Raw genomic sequence first — 14,690 nt, forward strand, 5'->3', positions numbered from 1 at the left:
GGGGATTTCTTTTTTAGTTTCAGTGTGATTTGCTGTTTCTGTCTTGGTCTGCCTGTGACAAGATCCATCAGCACATTGGCCACACGATGTCTCCTTACTGTGTGAAGAGTGCACATCGGATACATAGCATCATTCTCCCCTTGGCAACTAAGTGTGATCCTCTGTAAACACACAGCAGGGGTCACTTACAGCACCATAATAAAAAAAATACAAAAAACAGAAAACTTTTGTAGCCCAGGCAAATTCAGAGTGCAGGCACAAGACACGGTTGCATAATATCACAGATATTATCATCACAGAAGATGCCAGTGGCCATTCTTAGCTGCTCTCATCTCTATCAACAGCTGTTGTCATCTCATGTCAGAATCCAAATCTTTCTTGTGGTAATACTTTATAATATGAACTTTTAAGAAAAATAATCTGCAGAAGTAGGTTCACATAAAGCAGCAGTGTGACCATTGCTGAGCCTACCCTGTCAGCTTAAAACTGTTTATCTCATTCCCATCAGATGGTCAGAATTCTGCAAGTGGCATAGACTGATCCTTTTTCATTCAATAAGAAAAATTCAGCAGTAAGAAGCCAAATGCTGAACTGTGACGTTTTTGACACAAAAATTTTATTCACTAGCTGGAAAAGGTAGTTCAGCCACAAACACCACGCTGAAGTTCCAGGGGGCAGCTGGGTCAAGGTAGCGTTTGTGGATGGTTAATCGACACTCATTTTCTCTGTCTGTTGTGACTCTTTCCAACCTGGCAGACAAGGGAAAAAAAAGAAAAAAAATTAAATGGCATTTCCACCCTCCCTAGATCCATAATCTAATCTAATGTTTATGCATTTTGTGGCTGTGAAAAGGGATATTCACTACAGGTACTATTTATTTTCCTTGCAAGTATTTCACTTTCGAATCCTGTATTTATCCTAGTGTACAGACTTGCACAGATAGATAAAACATTGTACTCCACATAGGAATATATACATAAATCATTATTTTCCACAATTAGCAAGTTCATTTTGGCCTGAAAAATGTTCCAAATCATTAACTAATATTTTTTAATACATTCCAGCTATACTATTCTGAGTGTACTGGGGCTGAAATAGAGCAATACATTAAAAACTGAAGAACTTCACCTTTATAAAACAAGAATTAGAATTAATTTTAGAATAATTAATAAATTACTTGTCCAGATCTTGACTCCACTCTACTGGACAATCCTTAAAAAAAATAAGATGTTGAAGCAGAGGAAGTTTTAGTGAATAAAAACAGATAATTTTTAGCCCAAATCACACACTGCAGCTTTCTGAAAACAAAATTAATTTAAGTGATTAAATAATGACTCAAAAAGCAGATAGCTCCATTTATTTAGAACAGCACACAGCTCTCATTTTTCACTCAAACTGAAGTACACAGAAGAGCAATGCAGACCCGGGAAACACAAGATACAGTCTTGAAATTCAGTCTTTTCCTGCTCTAGACTGTGATCACTCTTCCTGGGGGCCTGGACACCCATTGTTGAGCTCTGGGCTGGTGCTCATGTCCTCAGCCCCCGCTGCAGCAGCCCATCAGTAAATAGAGGGGGCTGAGAAGAAAGATGGAGACAGACTTTATTTTCATAGAGTCTGTAGTGACAGGACAAGGTGTAATGGTTTTAAATTGAAGGAGGGTAGGTATAGATCAGATAAAAGGAATGTTTTCTACAATGAGGGGGGGTGAGACATTGGCACAGGCTGTCCAGAGAGATGGTGGATGCCTCATCCCTGGAAGTGTTCAAGGTCACGTAGGACAGAACTCAGTGACCTGACCTAGTTGAAGATGTCCTTGCTTACTGCAGAAGGCTTGGTCTAGGTGACCTCCTAATGTTCCTTCCAACCCAAACTGTTCAATGATCCTGTCAACTTGACCCATATGTTCAGGACAAACACTAAACCAACCAAGACACTGAGCTGTGCAGAGGAACCTCCCCTCCACGGGCACTGCAGGCTTAAGGAGGGCAGTGCAGTTCTCTCAGCACTCCACAGAAACTGTGACTGGTGCTTATTGATCACCAATTCTATAGTAAATGTGTACATATGTACATATACAAAACACAGAATAAATACTTTCAATCAATTAAATATCTGCTGCATACCCAATAACCATAAAACTCCTGTATTGTCCATATTCTGTAGACAGTTTTCAGGGGTTTTTTTACTTCCCCTCCACTAAAAGATCCATAGGATATCTTCATTAACACTTATTCAGAACAAAGACATACACAAGAATTCACTTGAAGAGGCATGACTACAGAACAATCTGTGGGGTGGGAAATGCACCCCCAAACTCATAAGACCCCTCAGTTATTCTGTGCTTGAAGTGATGAATCTTTTTGCAGATCACCAGGCCACATGAGAGGAGATTCCAGCTCCACCTGTATATCCCAGGTTGCAATTAGAAGACAGCAATGCCTTTTTTCCTATTTGCTTCATGAAAACTAAAAAAGAGATGGGAACAATCCTTAATTCAAATCATATCTTTATTCCAACATTAAGAGAAAAGCAAACTGGGTAATACCAACAATTTTACTAATTCTTCCCTTCACATTAGTAATGTGAGTAATTGATCCTTAAGATTCTCTCCAGTTTTTATTTTTTAAAGTACATAGAATATAATTTCTTCATGTGAAACACAAAATAAATTGGTCTATTTAGCAATTTAGAAGAAAAAAATTAAAAATTTACAAATTAATAAATATACCTAAAATCAGGACATTGAATTTCTGGTCTATTTTAAGTAATTATGTGGAACTAAGCATAAGAGAAATTCTAAAGGAAAAAAAAGCCCTAACAAAATGCAATAACATTGTTTATATTATTGATGATATCACACTTGAATAATTCTTACAATTTAATGTTGCTATAAAAGCAGCCAAAATAATTCTTTCAGTGAAGTAGTTTAGAAATAAAGATTATGTTCATCTTTAAACTATGTTGAAAGCTCTTTTGAAAGAGGTATCAAAATAACACCTTTCAATGATGTTTTTATTTCAATAAATTTGTATTTCATGAACCAGACACAAATGTAGCTCATCTAGTTGGTTTTATCCAGCATCTCAGATGTTCAAAAAAACATCTACTAGGCCATCTTAAAATTCCTATTTTCTCAGACAGTTCCTCTTTGTTGCTTTCTCGTATAAATTGATTCTTCAAATTCTGACACCAGTGGTTTAATGTGTGAGGAACTTTTTCCTTTTTGTTTGACTGTCAAAAGTATTCATCTTTTAGCTAAACCCTATCTTCCATGTTACTGGTACTTCAAGTTGTGTATCTGTGTCTTTGTTTAACCCATTATTTTATAGATATAATTTTATGAGGTTCAGTTACGAAAAAACAGAAGAGGTTGTTTATATTTTTTCATAGTATTTATTTTGCTTTTTATTTTGTGGGAATAATAAAACAAATATGAAGCCAGTCTCCTTATGATAGCACCACTTCTACTGGCAATAATACAACAGGCATTAATTCACTACACTTTTATTAGTTGAAGCTAAGACCTAAGTAAAATAAGATTGATTTTCTCCTTGAATCCTCACCGATCATTTCTCTTCATTAGACATTCAAGTTCCACTGTGATGAGGGGCATAAAACTAAGGCAGATTTGCAGATGGAAAGATCATTATAGTCTTTCAATATAATCTCTGCTCAAGACCCCATCACAAAGTAATAAGGACTTTTCTTTCAGGGACATGATGGAGGTATTTTTGTGACAGCACTTAGGAGGTTTGACAGCCCAGCTTCTGCTTGTATACAGTAAGCTTTTTAAACATTTCATTTAAAGGAATGCAGTTATTTTTCAGGTTTCCTGAAAGACGTAGGAAAAATGAGAGCAATCTGAATAGGCTTAGATCATAAGAAATAATTGGATTGAGTATGAGTTATCAATTTAAGCATAAGGTAGATATGCAAAGATTACAAGGAAGCACAACTAATGAGATTGTGAAATAGTCAGAGTTGACTTGTGTTCTCAGCCCAGGTAAAGTGACTGGACTTACAACTAGACAAGCAGTTTGAAAGTAATTAAATGCTCATGCTCTCAGCTGCAAGGTTGCCTCTCCAAACACACAGCATTTTTTACCAGCATCCAGCAAACTGCTAATAAGAATGAGGAATGAAACAGCTGGGGCCTGCAGAATCATGTTGCCATGGAAACCACTGCAGGTGCGTGGTCCAAGGAATAGTAAACCTCAGATTTTTAGAGTTTATAAAAAAAAATAAGGAAGAAATGAAAAGAAGACAGAGATAAATAAATAACACAAACCAAGGACATTGCAAACACTTCTGAGAGAAGGACAGACTAGTATTGTTAAATGGGACCTGTCAGAGAGAACAGTGCAGGGGACAAAGGGTCTGAGCTGAAAGATATCTCAGTGCATAAGTATGCCAGAAAAAGGGAGAAGAAATCAGAACTAAACAAAAGCAAATACAGACACCAGAGGGCACTGAAACAAATAAAATCTATTACAGGTCACTGTGTTTAGAAAAAAACAAGAGAAGAAAATAAAAGTTCAGAAATTGATGTGGGAATCAGGACCTCTTGGATTGCCTAACATAGTTCTAGTTCTCTTATGCCAAAAATCATTTGTACATCAAGTCTCCCACTTGTGTAACTCATGCACCAACCTTTCCCAAAATAACAGCTCATTCATCTATGTACAGCACATTGCAAATCTGATGGATCTGATTTTCAAAGGTATTTAGAGTCCAAATACTGTAGCTGGTGGGAATTGTTCAGCTCCTGAACAGGCTGAGCACTTAATTCACATTCACATCATGATGTTCCTCATGTTCACCTTGCCTGTCTGAGGACTACTGGCACCCTAAAGTCCCTCTACAGTGATGTGCAGCTCTAGGATTTACTGAACCATCCAAGATTTTGTTTCTCTCTCAAGTGACTCTAAAGGATATGTTATCAATACCATTTTTATTAAGATTACATTTATCTATGCAGCTTCCTATTTGTAGAGTTTATGAGCAAAAGGAGAAATGCTGTCTGGAGATGTCATGGAGTGATTTCATTGCAGGCTCACAATACTCATGATGCAAAAAAGAAGTCCCAGAAGACCATGATGTCCCCAAGCCCATTTATGGTGATGGCTACTCCACACAATGGTCACACACAGCCCTGCAATTCACTGGCCCTTCACATGGCAAGGAAAGGTGAGTTATTACAGGTGAAGGATTCAGTCACCAAGACCATCCGTGACAAGGGTTTTGATGTAGAAATCCTTCTGGTGACCAGGAAGAAACAATGTGCTGTTCTAGGCAGCACCTTAACAGCAAGTCCAGGGACAACAGCTACGGTGCAGTGCCATGTCATAATTCAGAGAACAGCAAGTTACAACTTCTGGAGGCAACATGCAAGTTACTACAGAGAACACTGAAGAACTCCCTGGCAGCACCCCCTTAGCAGACAGCAGACAAAAGGTGAAATCATAGTGCAAAAATGACAAACTACGTCATAAGGCCTGTGTTCCTTCAAATACAGAACAGAATAGAGGATGTCAAAACTCAAACAGGAAAATATTTTGACCCGACTTGAACAAAAAGAGCAAGAAAAAAAAACCCAAAAACAAACACAAAAAAAACCCAAAAAACAAAACAAAAGAAAAAACCTCCAACAACAACAACAAAACCCCAAACCCACAACTGTGAAATCCTAGAATTTAAATAAAATGAAAACAAATAAGACTCAAACAAAACCAATCCACAGCTATATTAGGCAGCATACTTGGTTTTCATACATGCATTCACTTACTCATCAGGTTAGAAAAATGCAATGTCCTCTTCCCCAAAGCCTTAATGAAGTGGTTTATCTCAAAAGAGACATCACTTAAAATAAAATTAGAAAAAAAAAAAGGTTTTTTTCAGATAACACATGAAATTCAAAAGATGCAAAATTTGGAGCTATGACAGAAATGGTTTAAATATATATCATCCTAACAGCTAAAAATATAACCAGCCATTCCTGAAGCACAAACTAAGACTAGATTGTCTGCAGGGATGAAGCATGAAGCTAGAGAAGCTGCTAGAGATAAGATAATCTTTTGAGTCATGTTCAAATAAAGGAGAAAAGAACTCAAAGAAAAATTAAGGTAAGAAAAAAATTTGAGGAAAATGTTGCTAAAGGCTTAAAAACAAATAGAAACTACTCCTTCATATAAGTAGAAAGCCTGACAGGAGTGTCTCTAGGGCTACTAGATGATCAAGGTGTAAAAAAAGTGTTCAGAACAGATATAGCCTCAGCAGAAAATCTAAACAAGGTTTTTATGACTGTGCTTATCAGGAAAGAATCATAGTATCATAGAACATCCTGAGTTTGGAGGGACCAACAAAGATCATTGCAGTCCAGCTCCTGGCTCTGCACGAGTCACACCGAGCTCCTGAGAACATTGTCCAAGAGCCTCTTGAGCTCTGTCAAGCTGGTGCTGTGAGCACTTCCCTGAGGAGCTGTTCCAGTGCCCAGCCACTCTGGGTGAAAAACCTTTTCCTAATGTCCAGCCTAAACCTCCCTTGACACAGCTTCATGCCAAGAAATCAATGGAGACATAGGTTTTAAGGAGAAATAGACCAGTAAGGTCAGTGTTTGTATTGCCCAGACTGCATAACTGAAATTACTAAAAATAATGCAGTTAAAAGACATACAGATAAATGTCAAGTATCTGAATAAATGTCAGGAACATGCCAAACGACTTTCAAATCATTAATGGTTTCCTGCTCAAGGAAGGTAAGATACATTCCAGAGGAAAAACAGTACTTACCTTTACAGAAAAATAAATAAAAATACGGCAGTCACTAGGAAATTGAAGATCAAAATTGAAGATTTAAAAGAGGAAAAAATTTGAAACAATTCTTTTATAGCTAGGACACTATATTAACATGAGAATAAATACAGAAATGGATTTTCTAAAGCACATGACGCCACAATAATGAAATTTACTTCTCTGACAGGGTGAGGTGAGTTGACTTTGGCTTGACCAGGAGCCCACTAAAGCTGCTCCAGCCAGGAGTCTTCTCCAGTACAGACTTCCCATGAGGTCACAGCCTCTTTCAGACATCTTCCTGTTCTCATGTGGGTCCACCATGAGCTGCAGGTGGATCTCTGCTTCCCCATGGACCTCCCTGGGCTGCAGGGACACAGCTGCCTCACCATGGGCTGCACCAGGGGCTGCAGGGGAATCTCTGCTCTGGCACCAGGAACATCTCCTGCCCCTCCTTCTGCACTGACCTCGGGGTCTCTTGCTCCGCTCATATGTTCTCCCTCCTCTCTTCTCTGGCCCTAATTTCTTCTGCACAATAACTTCTTTTCCCTCAACTCTGTTATCCCAGAGGTGTTGCCACCACTGCTGATGGGCTCAGCCTTGGCAGGGGTGGGTGAATCTTGGAGCTGGGTGACATTGGCTCTGCTGGACACGAGGCTGCTTCTCACGGAAGCCACCCCTGTGGCCCCTCCCAGCCACCAACAACTTGCCACACAAACCCAGTACACAGGGCCATCAGGCTAGGGGGAAGTTGTTTAACTTATGCATCTTGTCTTTACTAAAACTTCTGGAATTTGGTATTTACCTAGGAAAATTAGGAATGTGTGGTTTAGGTGAAGATAATAGTAACTGCCTGCACAACCAAGTGACAATAATAAGAGAACAACATGTTCATAGCATAGTTACTAATAGTTACTTTTAGCCTGGAATGGTGGGAGATGAAACAGGAGATCTGTCATATGTTTTGAATTATATTCTGAATTTTCTGTAGTGATACAGTTGAAAGCAAAAGCACTTTTTGGATGCTGAAAAAAGATTCTCAAGCACATGGTTACAGCCCCTTATCAAAGAAATGCTATGAAATTTAACAAAAAAATGGTACACCTGAGAAAGAAGAATTAAAGTAGTAAATATAAAAATGAGACTGTTTACACAGCAGAACCACTGCAGAAATGTAGCTGAGGCTACAATAAACCACAAATAAAATGAGTTTAGAGCACGAGTACAGAGGAAAATTCTCTAATGAAGGTAGAGAAGTATTTCGTGAAGGTCATGAAAAGTAGCTGTTCCATTCTGCACAGTATTGACAAGACCATAACTATGGTACAGCAATTCAAATAAAATTTGGCAACTCAAGGAAAAACCAAAGAAGGTGTTCTAAAAGTAACATGAAGAAAAATTGAAGAAAAATCAAAGAATTATATTAACTAAAGACAATGTTTTAATAAGCCTTTTAAAAGATAAATTTCATAATAATGAAGGAGGCAACAATGAGGTATTCCCCAGAACAGTTAATTTGAGAAAGGGATGTTTTTCCATACAGTTTTAGGAAAATTAAAGAAAACAAAGCTTTTCAATATGATGTCAGTTAAGTACCAGGAGTAATTAAACATGGAAAGTACCTAGCACAGCTTCTAATTTGGCCTCTATTATTGTCACACCACTGCTCAAAACAGAGTGCAGGGTACTCACCAGTGCAGAGCCCAGCTCCTGTCTGTTTACCCTGGTTTGACTTTCTTAATGATGAAGATGTTTAACCTGGTTTCTCTTTGGTTAATGACTGGGATGAAAAAGGATCTGCAGGGAATTTATTTGTACTATGTATTTGCAATTGCTTGCTTACAAGAGGCTGGGAGTGCTATTTTTAAAATGACAAACTTTAAGGGCAAATTAGCTATTTGCTAAATGCATCAGACTTTGAGTTCTGGTGTTAACACTGAAAATAGCACAGCAGCAGAATGCTAGTAGATTTAGCATGCCACTTCCTTCTGTCTTACCAAGGGCATTGTTTTTTCAAGGTTTTTCATTCTAAATAGCAGATTTCACTACCTTAACTACACATTTTGCACTGCTATGTCAAATAAAATACCATAATATCCATGAAAACATTAATTTGAAGTCAGAGAAATTAATATCTCAAAGTCAAGGATAAGGAAAAGACTCAATTAGAAAAGATACTTGCATCTTACAGTTCAGGATAAAGATCATACTCAAAGATAAAGTGATACTTGACAAAACTTAGGCTGAGCTAGAATTTTTTTAAAGGTATTAAATTTTGAAAACAAAAACAAACAAAAAAACCTGAAACAAAAAAACAAACCCCAAGACTTGGTATTACGAATTGGACTAGGGTTTCTAAAGACAAGATGAATAATTGGGTGCGAAGGTAGAACAGCTTAAAGGGAATGGAAATGCACACACCTGAAACAGTGCAGAATCCCAGGGAACTCCCTGCCCACAGAACAAGGGACTTCACATTCTGTAGTGCAGAAATGTGACAGGATGACAATGTGGACTTGTATGTTCAACAATGTTTTTTAAGAAGTATCTCCTATATAAATTTATTTCCTGTAAGGGATAAGCTTTTTTATTGGGTACATATAAGACAAGAACTGGTAAGGAAAAAAAAAAAAAAAAAAAAAAAAAAAAAAAAAAAAAAAAAAAAAAAAAAAAAAAAAAAGGCTATCTTGGCTTAATAATATTTTAAAGGACTTTATAATGTTTTACGACAGGGCACAAGATAACAACATCCCTTCTGTTTGCATTTTGGGAAACCAACTAGGTTAGAAGCTGCCTAATCAAAATATTGTGGCGCAAAACTTGGAAGGACATTAGCTAAGAAGCCATATTAGAAGCCCTAAATTAAAAACTAAACCTACGACATGGGCTGATTCTCTCCAATAAATCCAAGACTGGTCCAGCTGAAAAATTTCAGAGGAAAAATCTTTTTTCAGTCAACCTATTTCTGCCTAGGATCATTCAGGCCTGCAGCTTCAGACTCACAAGAACGACTAGGTCTAGGAGGGAAAGTCACATCACACCAGTGTTTTGTTAAACTCAGCCCAGCCACAGGAGCAGCTGACACTACATCCACCCTTTTATGAGCAAGAGCTTTCATCTTTTTGCCGGCAGGCTACAAACAGAAGGTTGGACAAGCTCTGTTCCTTCCAACAGGTTAATAAGAAGCACCATATGGAGTTAGTTCTAGGCCAGACAAGTCATTGCTAAATCAAAGTAGAGACCTAACACATCAGTGTAACATCACCTGGTTATTGGCAGAGAGATTATTTCACAGTACCCTCCTGGGCCGAGCCATAAACAACTCACAAACATGCTTTAGGATTCAAGCTATGAATTCATAGCCCCGGGATCTGAAGATCCTTTCATTTTATTCTAAACATCTGTAAAAGAGATTTTTGCTGTTAGACCCAGGGATATCTATGGAATTTACATAACACAGATTCTAATGCACTTTCAGTAGCAAAAATTAAAAGAGCTTTACCTAAGTATTCTAGGAGTGAAACAATGGCATATATTGGGCTTTAGAATCCTCTTAGCCAAATGAGCATTAATTTAAAATCCTAGAAGCTCATAAACAAAACAAGCTATGGTAAACAATCTGGAGAATAAAACTTGTATAAAAATAGCTACTTGAATATTTGAAAACTCTAAAAGGAAAAATCTAAGCTTGTCTGCAAGAAACTTTAACAGGAAAGTAAGGCTACATTCATTCATTTGATTTTCCATCACAAATGTCTTGAATAGCTCTAAAAATAGCAAATTCTTTTCCATTTGTTCAATAGAAAGAATAGCCAAAGGACCTATTCTTTCTGCTGATGAATCTCTGGAAGAAGCATCCATGATCTGATTGAGCCTAGTGGCTGCTGTAAAAGAGAGGAATAGCTTGGCCAAGCAGCAAAGTTTCTGGACATCTTGAAAAACCACCTTCTTCTCACTCATAAATTCTACAAATAGGAAGATGAATGAAGCTGATACCAACACAAGTAGTATCCAATTTATAAAATGGCATTGGTAATGTAATTTTAATAATCTTAATAAAAATTTCATGGGTAAGGTATCTTGAAGAGTCATTGGAAAGAGAGAAGACAATTCAAATTTCAGTTGGCTCAGTCAGTCTTGAAGTTACATATCCTCTTTGCTGGTCTCTACAATTAAATTACTCATCAGAGGGTGTTTCAAAAAGTGATTACCCAAAAAACTGTTAATGAAATTACTGTTATAGTTTTGATACATAGAGTACTCCTGCAGTTTTGATACACAGACATTCGCCTACTTCAGTTTCCCAAATTTTTTGGTAATGCCAGAAGCTATGACTGTACATTACTGGGGCCACAGCAGTCTAAACTGCTAAAATTCTGCTAAATTTCACAGTCACAACTGCTAAAATTCTCCAGGCCAATAAGGAAAAATCTTGGCATACTGAAGAGAACAAGCAAACACATCTCCTTCTTCATCTGCCCCACAGTTCACTTTTAATAGTCCACGTGCAAACCACATGCAAAGAAAGGGGAAGGGCAGTTTCATCCTGTAAGGTCAATGTCTCAAAGTTACAAATGTATACAGTAATGCAAAGTGATCCACACTTTGGAGCTGGAAAAGCTGCCAGCTCCAAGCACTGAAAACTAACACTCATGACATCAAACACCCCCAAAAAGCTCTTTTCCACAGCAGTGCTAAATGCTAGTTCTTAACAGAGGAGAGAGCTGTCAGGTCTAGGGTTAAGCCAAACCCATCAGTAAAGCAGGGCTTTGAGATGTTGGCTGTCAACCACCACTTCCCATGCGTGGCTGTGCGACACTTCTCAGTAATCCTCAGTGGCAGCTCCGTAAACACCAGAGGTTGTGTTGTTCAAGCTTATCCTAGGGATGCCAGGAATTATTCCATTCTTTCCCCCCCAGTTACAATGTTCCTCTGGTTAAATCTTTGTAGGTTTGAAATTTGATATGATGGAACATGGAGCTGTTTTGGGAAACAAAGTCCAGCTTGCTGATTTCTGTTCACCTGCAGATGCAATTCTTTGTTTTTGAACTGTGGTCAAAACCAGAAGCTGAAACTAGCAGCTGCAATAAGTAATATGGTAATGAAAATAGATCTTCCCAACTAATTTTAGTTGTGGGTACCAATTGGTTTTCTCTCGGGACACATTACATCCATGGGACAATAGATAAGAGCAGAAAGAACATTTACTCAGTGCTGTCAGTGGAAATTCTCAACAGCATAGAACAGCATTAAATCCTTGCTGAAAACCTCAAATGCCACAAAATGCTGTGAAAAAAAAAAAAAAAAAAGAAATATGCAGAACATTCCCAGTGCCTTCAGTCACAGCAATAACAGGAAATTTAACACAGAGGGATGATTCTGGTCCCTGTTTTATTCCACTGTTGATAGTCCTCAAGACCTTGAGGCTCTTCCAGTAGTTGTTAGATACGTCGAGATCAGTGAGAACCAGAGTGAGCAAACACCTTCAAAGGTGCTCCCGCATTTCAGGCCTGAAATGTAAGAGATGGAGCTGCAGCTGCTCACACTTTCCTTTGTGTTTAAGGCTTTTCGATAAAGCTACAACTAAGACCCTGAAATAAACACGACCTGCACTCTCTTCCTTTGCTTCTCTGATTTTTCAGCTTACAGGATGGAAAACCCAGCTTTTAAAGTCAATAATTATTCCCTATATTTAAAGCAGAATACAGAGAAGTTATCAAAATACCAACTATTTTTAGATGTCTCATGTAGGCAACTGAAAAGTATTTTAGTGGTATTTCATAGAATTAGTTATAAATGTGTTCAAGTGCTGCTGTAGCTAGTAAAATGCTAAGTGCAAAAGTTATTTGCTTTTAAAAAGTTATTTTGCTTTTTTTAACAACTAAAAAATTACTTTTTTTTCAATGCTGGCAGTTTTATACATAAATATGATTATGGAATGTTAAGAAAAACAGTCCTCTGGCTTCAGAAGACTGATGGCTGGTACTAAGACTTCAGCAAACTAACCTTACGAGTCAAAACCAAGTCTCTTCCTCTGTTTTTGCTCCTAAAATATTGTTTGATGCATAGTGAAATCTGAAGAAATATCTTAGTTTTCACATTCTCCTGAAAACCACCGAAAAAAGTTCCAAAATAACTTCCTGTTCTTTTCTGAACAGAGATGTTCTTAAAGCTGTCGCTGATATTCCTTCATTTCCTCTGAAATAAATAGAGAGCCAGATTTCCTAGATCCAGGGCATAAATGGAGTGCTGACATTTAACCAGAGGCAGCACATCCTTCCTAGTCAGTATATTTTTCCAGATAATTGGCACGTAAGACCAAACTTCAGTCTAAACTAAGAATCCTTGGATAAAGGTGGTGAAAGAAACAGATGCAATTTGGTGAACAAAACCAAAAAGGTATCTTCAACTGGTAAGGTTCCTGTTAGCAAAGCCAAGCAGATGCTGAGCAGAATCTCAAAGATCATTTTGTCACAATGCCCTCACTGTTTGTTTTCTCTAAGTACATAATTTCTAACACATAATGTAAATATTCTGTTGCATGTAGGTGCAGAGCTTTCACAGTCTTGGGTGTCCTGGGAATACTACCATAATTAACACTCCCATCTAAGAGCAAAATAACCTGAAGGAATCAACAAGTAATTAAAAACCCTAGAGCTCTAATTACACATGGTAGCTTGTAGTCCATTCATTTACTTTGCTCATTGCTCATTTCTATGAACAAGATACAATACTGTCATTCCTCTCCAGACCAAGACCCTCAGACTCCTGAATGTTGTAGATGCTTTAGAAATTCCCACAATTAAACTGAGCTGCTTGGTGCAGTTTCCAGGTGTTTCTCCATCATTATGCTCAATAATGAGAGTAACCACAGCACTTAAACATTTACCTAGGTGTTTTTGTTCCTAAGGAGACCTATCAAATCATTGAAGAGATATTGATTATACTAGGATATAATAGTAACAATAACCCAAATCTGATAACTTTAAATATCGTGAATCTTGAACCATCTCAGACTGGACTTGCTTCATATTGAAGCAATATCTCACAATCACTTCTATTTTTTCATCTACTTATACCCAGAGATTTTGAACAGTCTAAGAAAGTGCCAAAGACTGAAAATAATCATATCTTAGGAACATTTTTGTTGCAGAACAGCTGTGTAATTTTATAGCTCCCAAGTCCAAAATTACCAATGATTGTTTTCACTCTACTTTTCTCTGCAATGTCTTTATCAGAAATAACAGAAGCACAGAATCATTTGGGTTGTAAAATACCTCCAAAATCATCAAGTCCAGCCTTTGACCGATCATAACAGTGCAACTAGACCATAGCCCTAAGTGCCACATTCAGTCATTTCTTGAACACTCCCAGGGATGGTAACTCCACCACCTCCTTGGGCAGCCCATTCCAAAGCTTAACAACCCTTTCAATGAAGAGATTTTTCCTGATGTCAAACCTAATCTCCACTGCTGCAGCTTCAGTCTATAACCTTTTGCCCTGTTGCTTATTGATTGGGAGAAACCCAACCCCCACCTGGCTGCAACCTCCTTCCAGGCAGTTGTAGGGAGTTCAAGTTGTTTTCTCCCCTGAGCCTCCTTTTCTCCAGGTTGAATACCCCCAGATCCCTCAGCCACTACTCACAGGACTCACTCTCTAGACCTGTCACAACTTCATTGTCCTTCTGTGGACATGTTCTAGCACCTCAACATCTTTATTGAGGGGTCCAGAACTGGACACAGGAGTTGTGGTGTGACCTCACCAATGCAACATTAAATCATCACTTTGACAAAATAGTCATTAAGTGTCTAATTGAATGGAAAAGGTCAAAAAAGAAACATCCCAGGACTGGACCTTAAATTGCACTTCCTTTTCTTTTTCAAGATTATATTAGATACT

The 14,690-nt window shown here is 37.8% G+C and overlaps 1 long non-coding RNA gene across 3 annotated transcripts; it reads right to left on the reverse strand.

Moving 5' to 3' along the window:
• Window positions 1-594: 594 nt before the first annotated feature.
• LOC110467978 (uncharacterized) lies at window positions 595-8,535 on the reverse strand. 3 transcript variants are annotated; one of them, XR_004148128.2, is made up of 3 exons: window positions 8,484-8,535; window positions 5,789-5,862; window positions 595-749 (listed from the first exon to the last, which is right to left on the reverse strand). It is a non-coding gene; the product is annotated as an uncharacterized LOC110467978 (long non-coding RNA). The 3 variants fall into 3 exon arrangements; XR_013339620.1 differs by lacking the exon at window positions 8,484-8,535 and adding an exon at window positions 6,792-6,846; XR_002464960.3 differs by lacking the exon at window positions 8,484-8,535 and having other exon boundaries at window positions 5,789-5,872.
• Between the last annotated feature and the right edge of the window lie 6,155 nt (window positions 8,536-14,690).

The sequence above is a fragment of the Lonchura striata genome, chromosome 3 (assembly GCF_046129695.1).
Source record: "Lonchura striata isolate bLonStr1 chromosome 3, bLonStr1.mat, whole genome shotgun sequence".
NCBI classification, from domain to species: domain Eukaryota; kingdom Metazoa; phylum Chordata; class Aves; order Passeriformes; family Estrildidae; genus Lonchura; species Lonchura striata.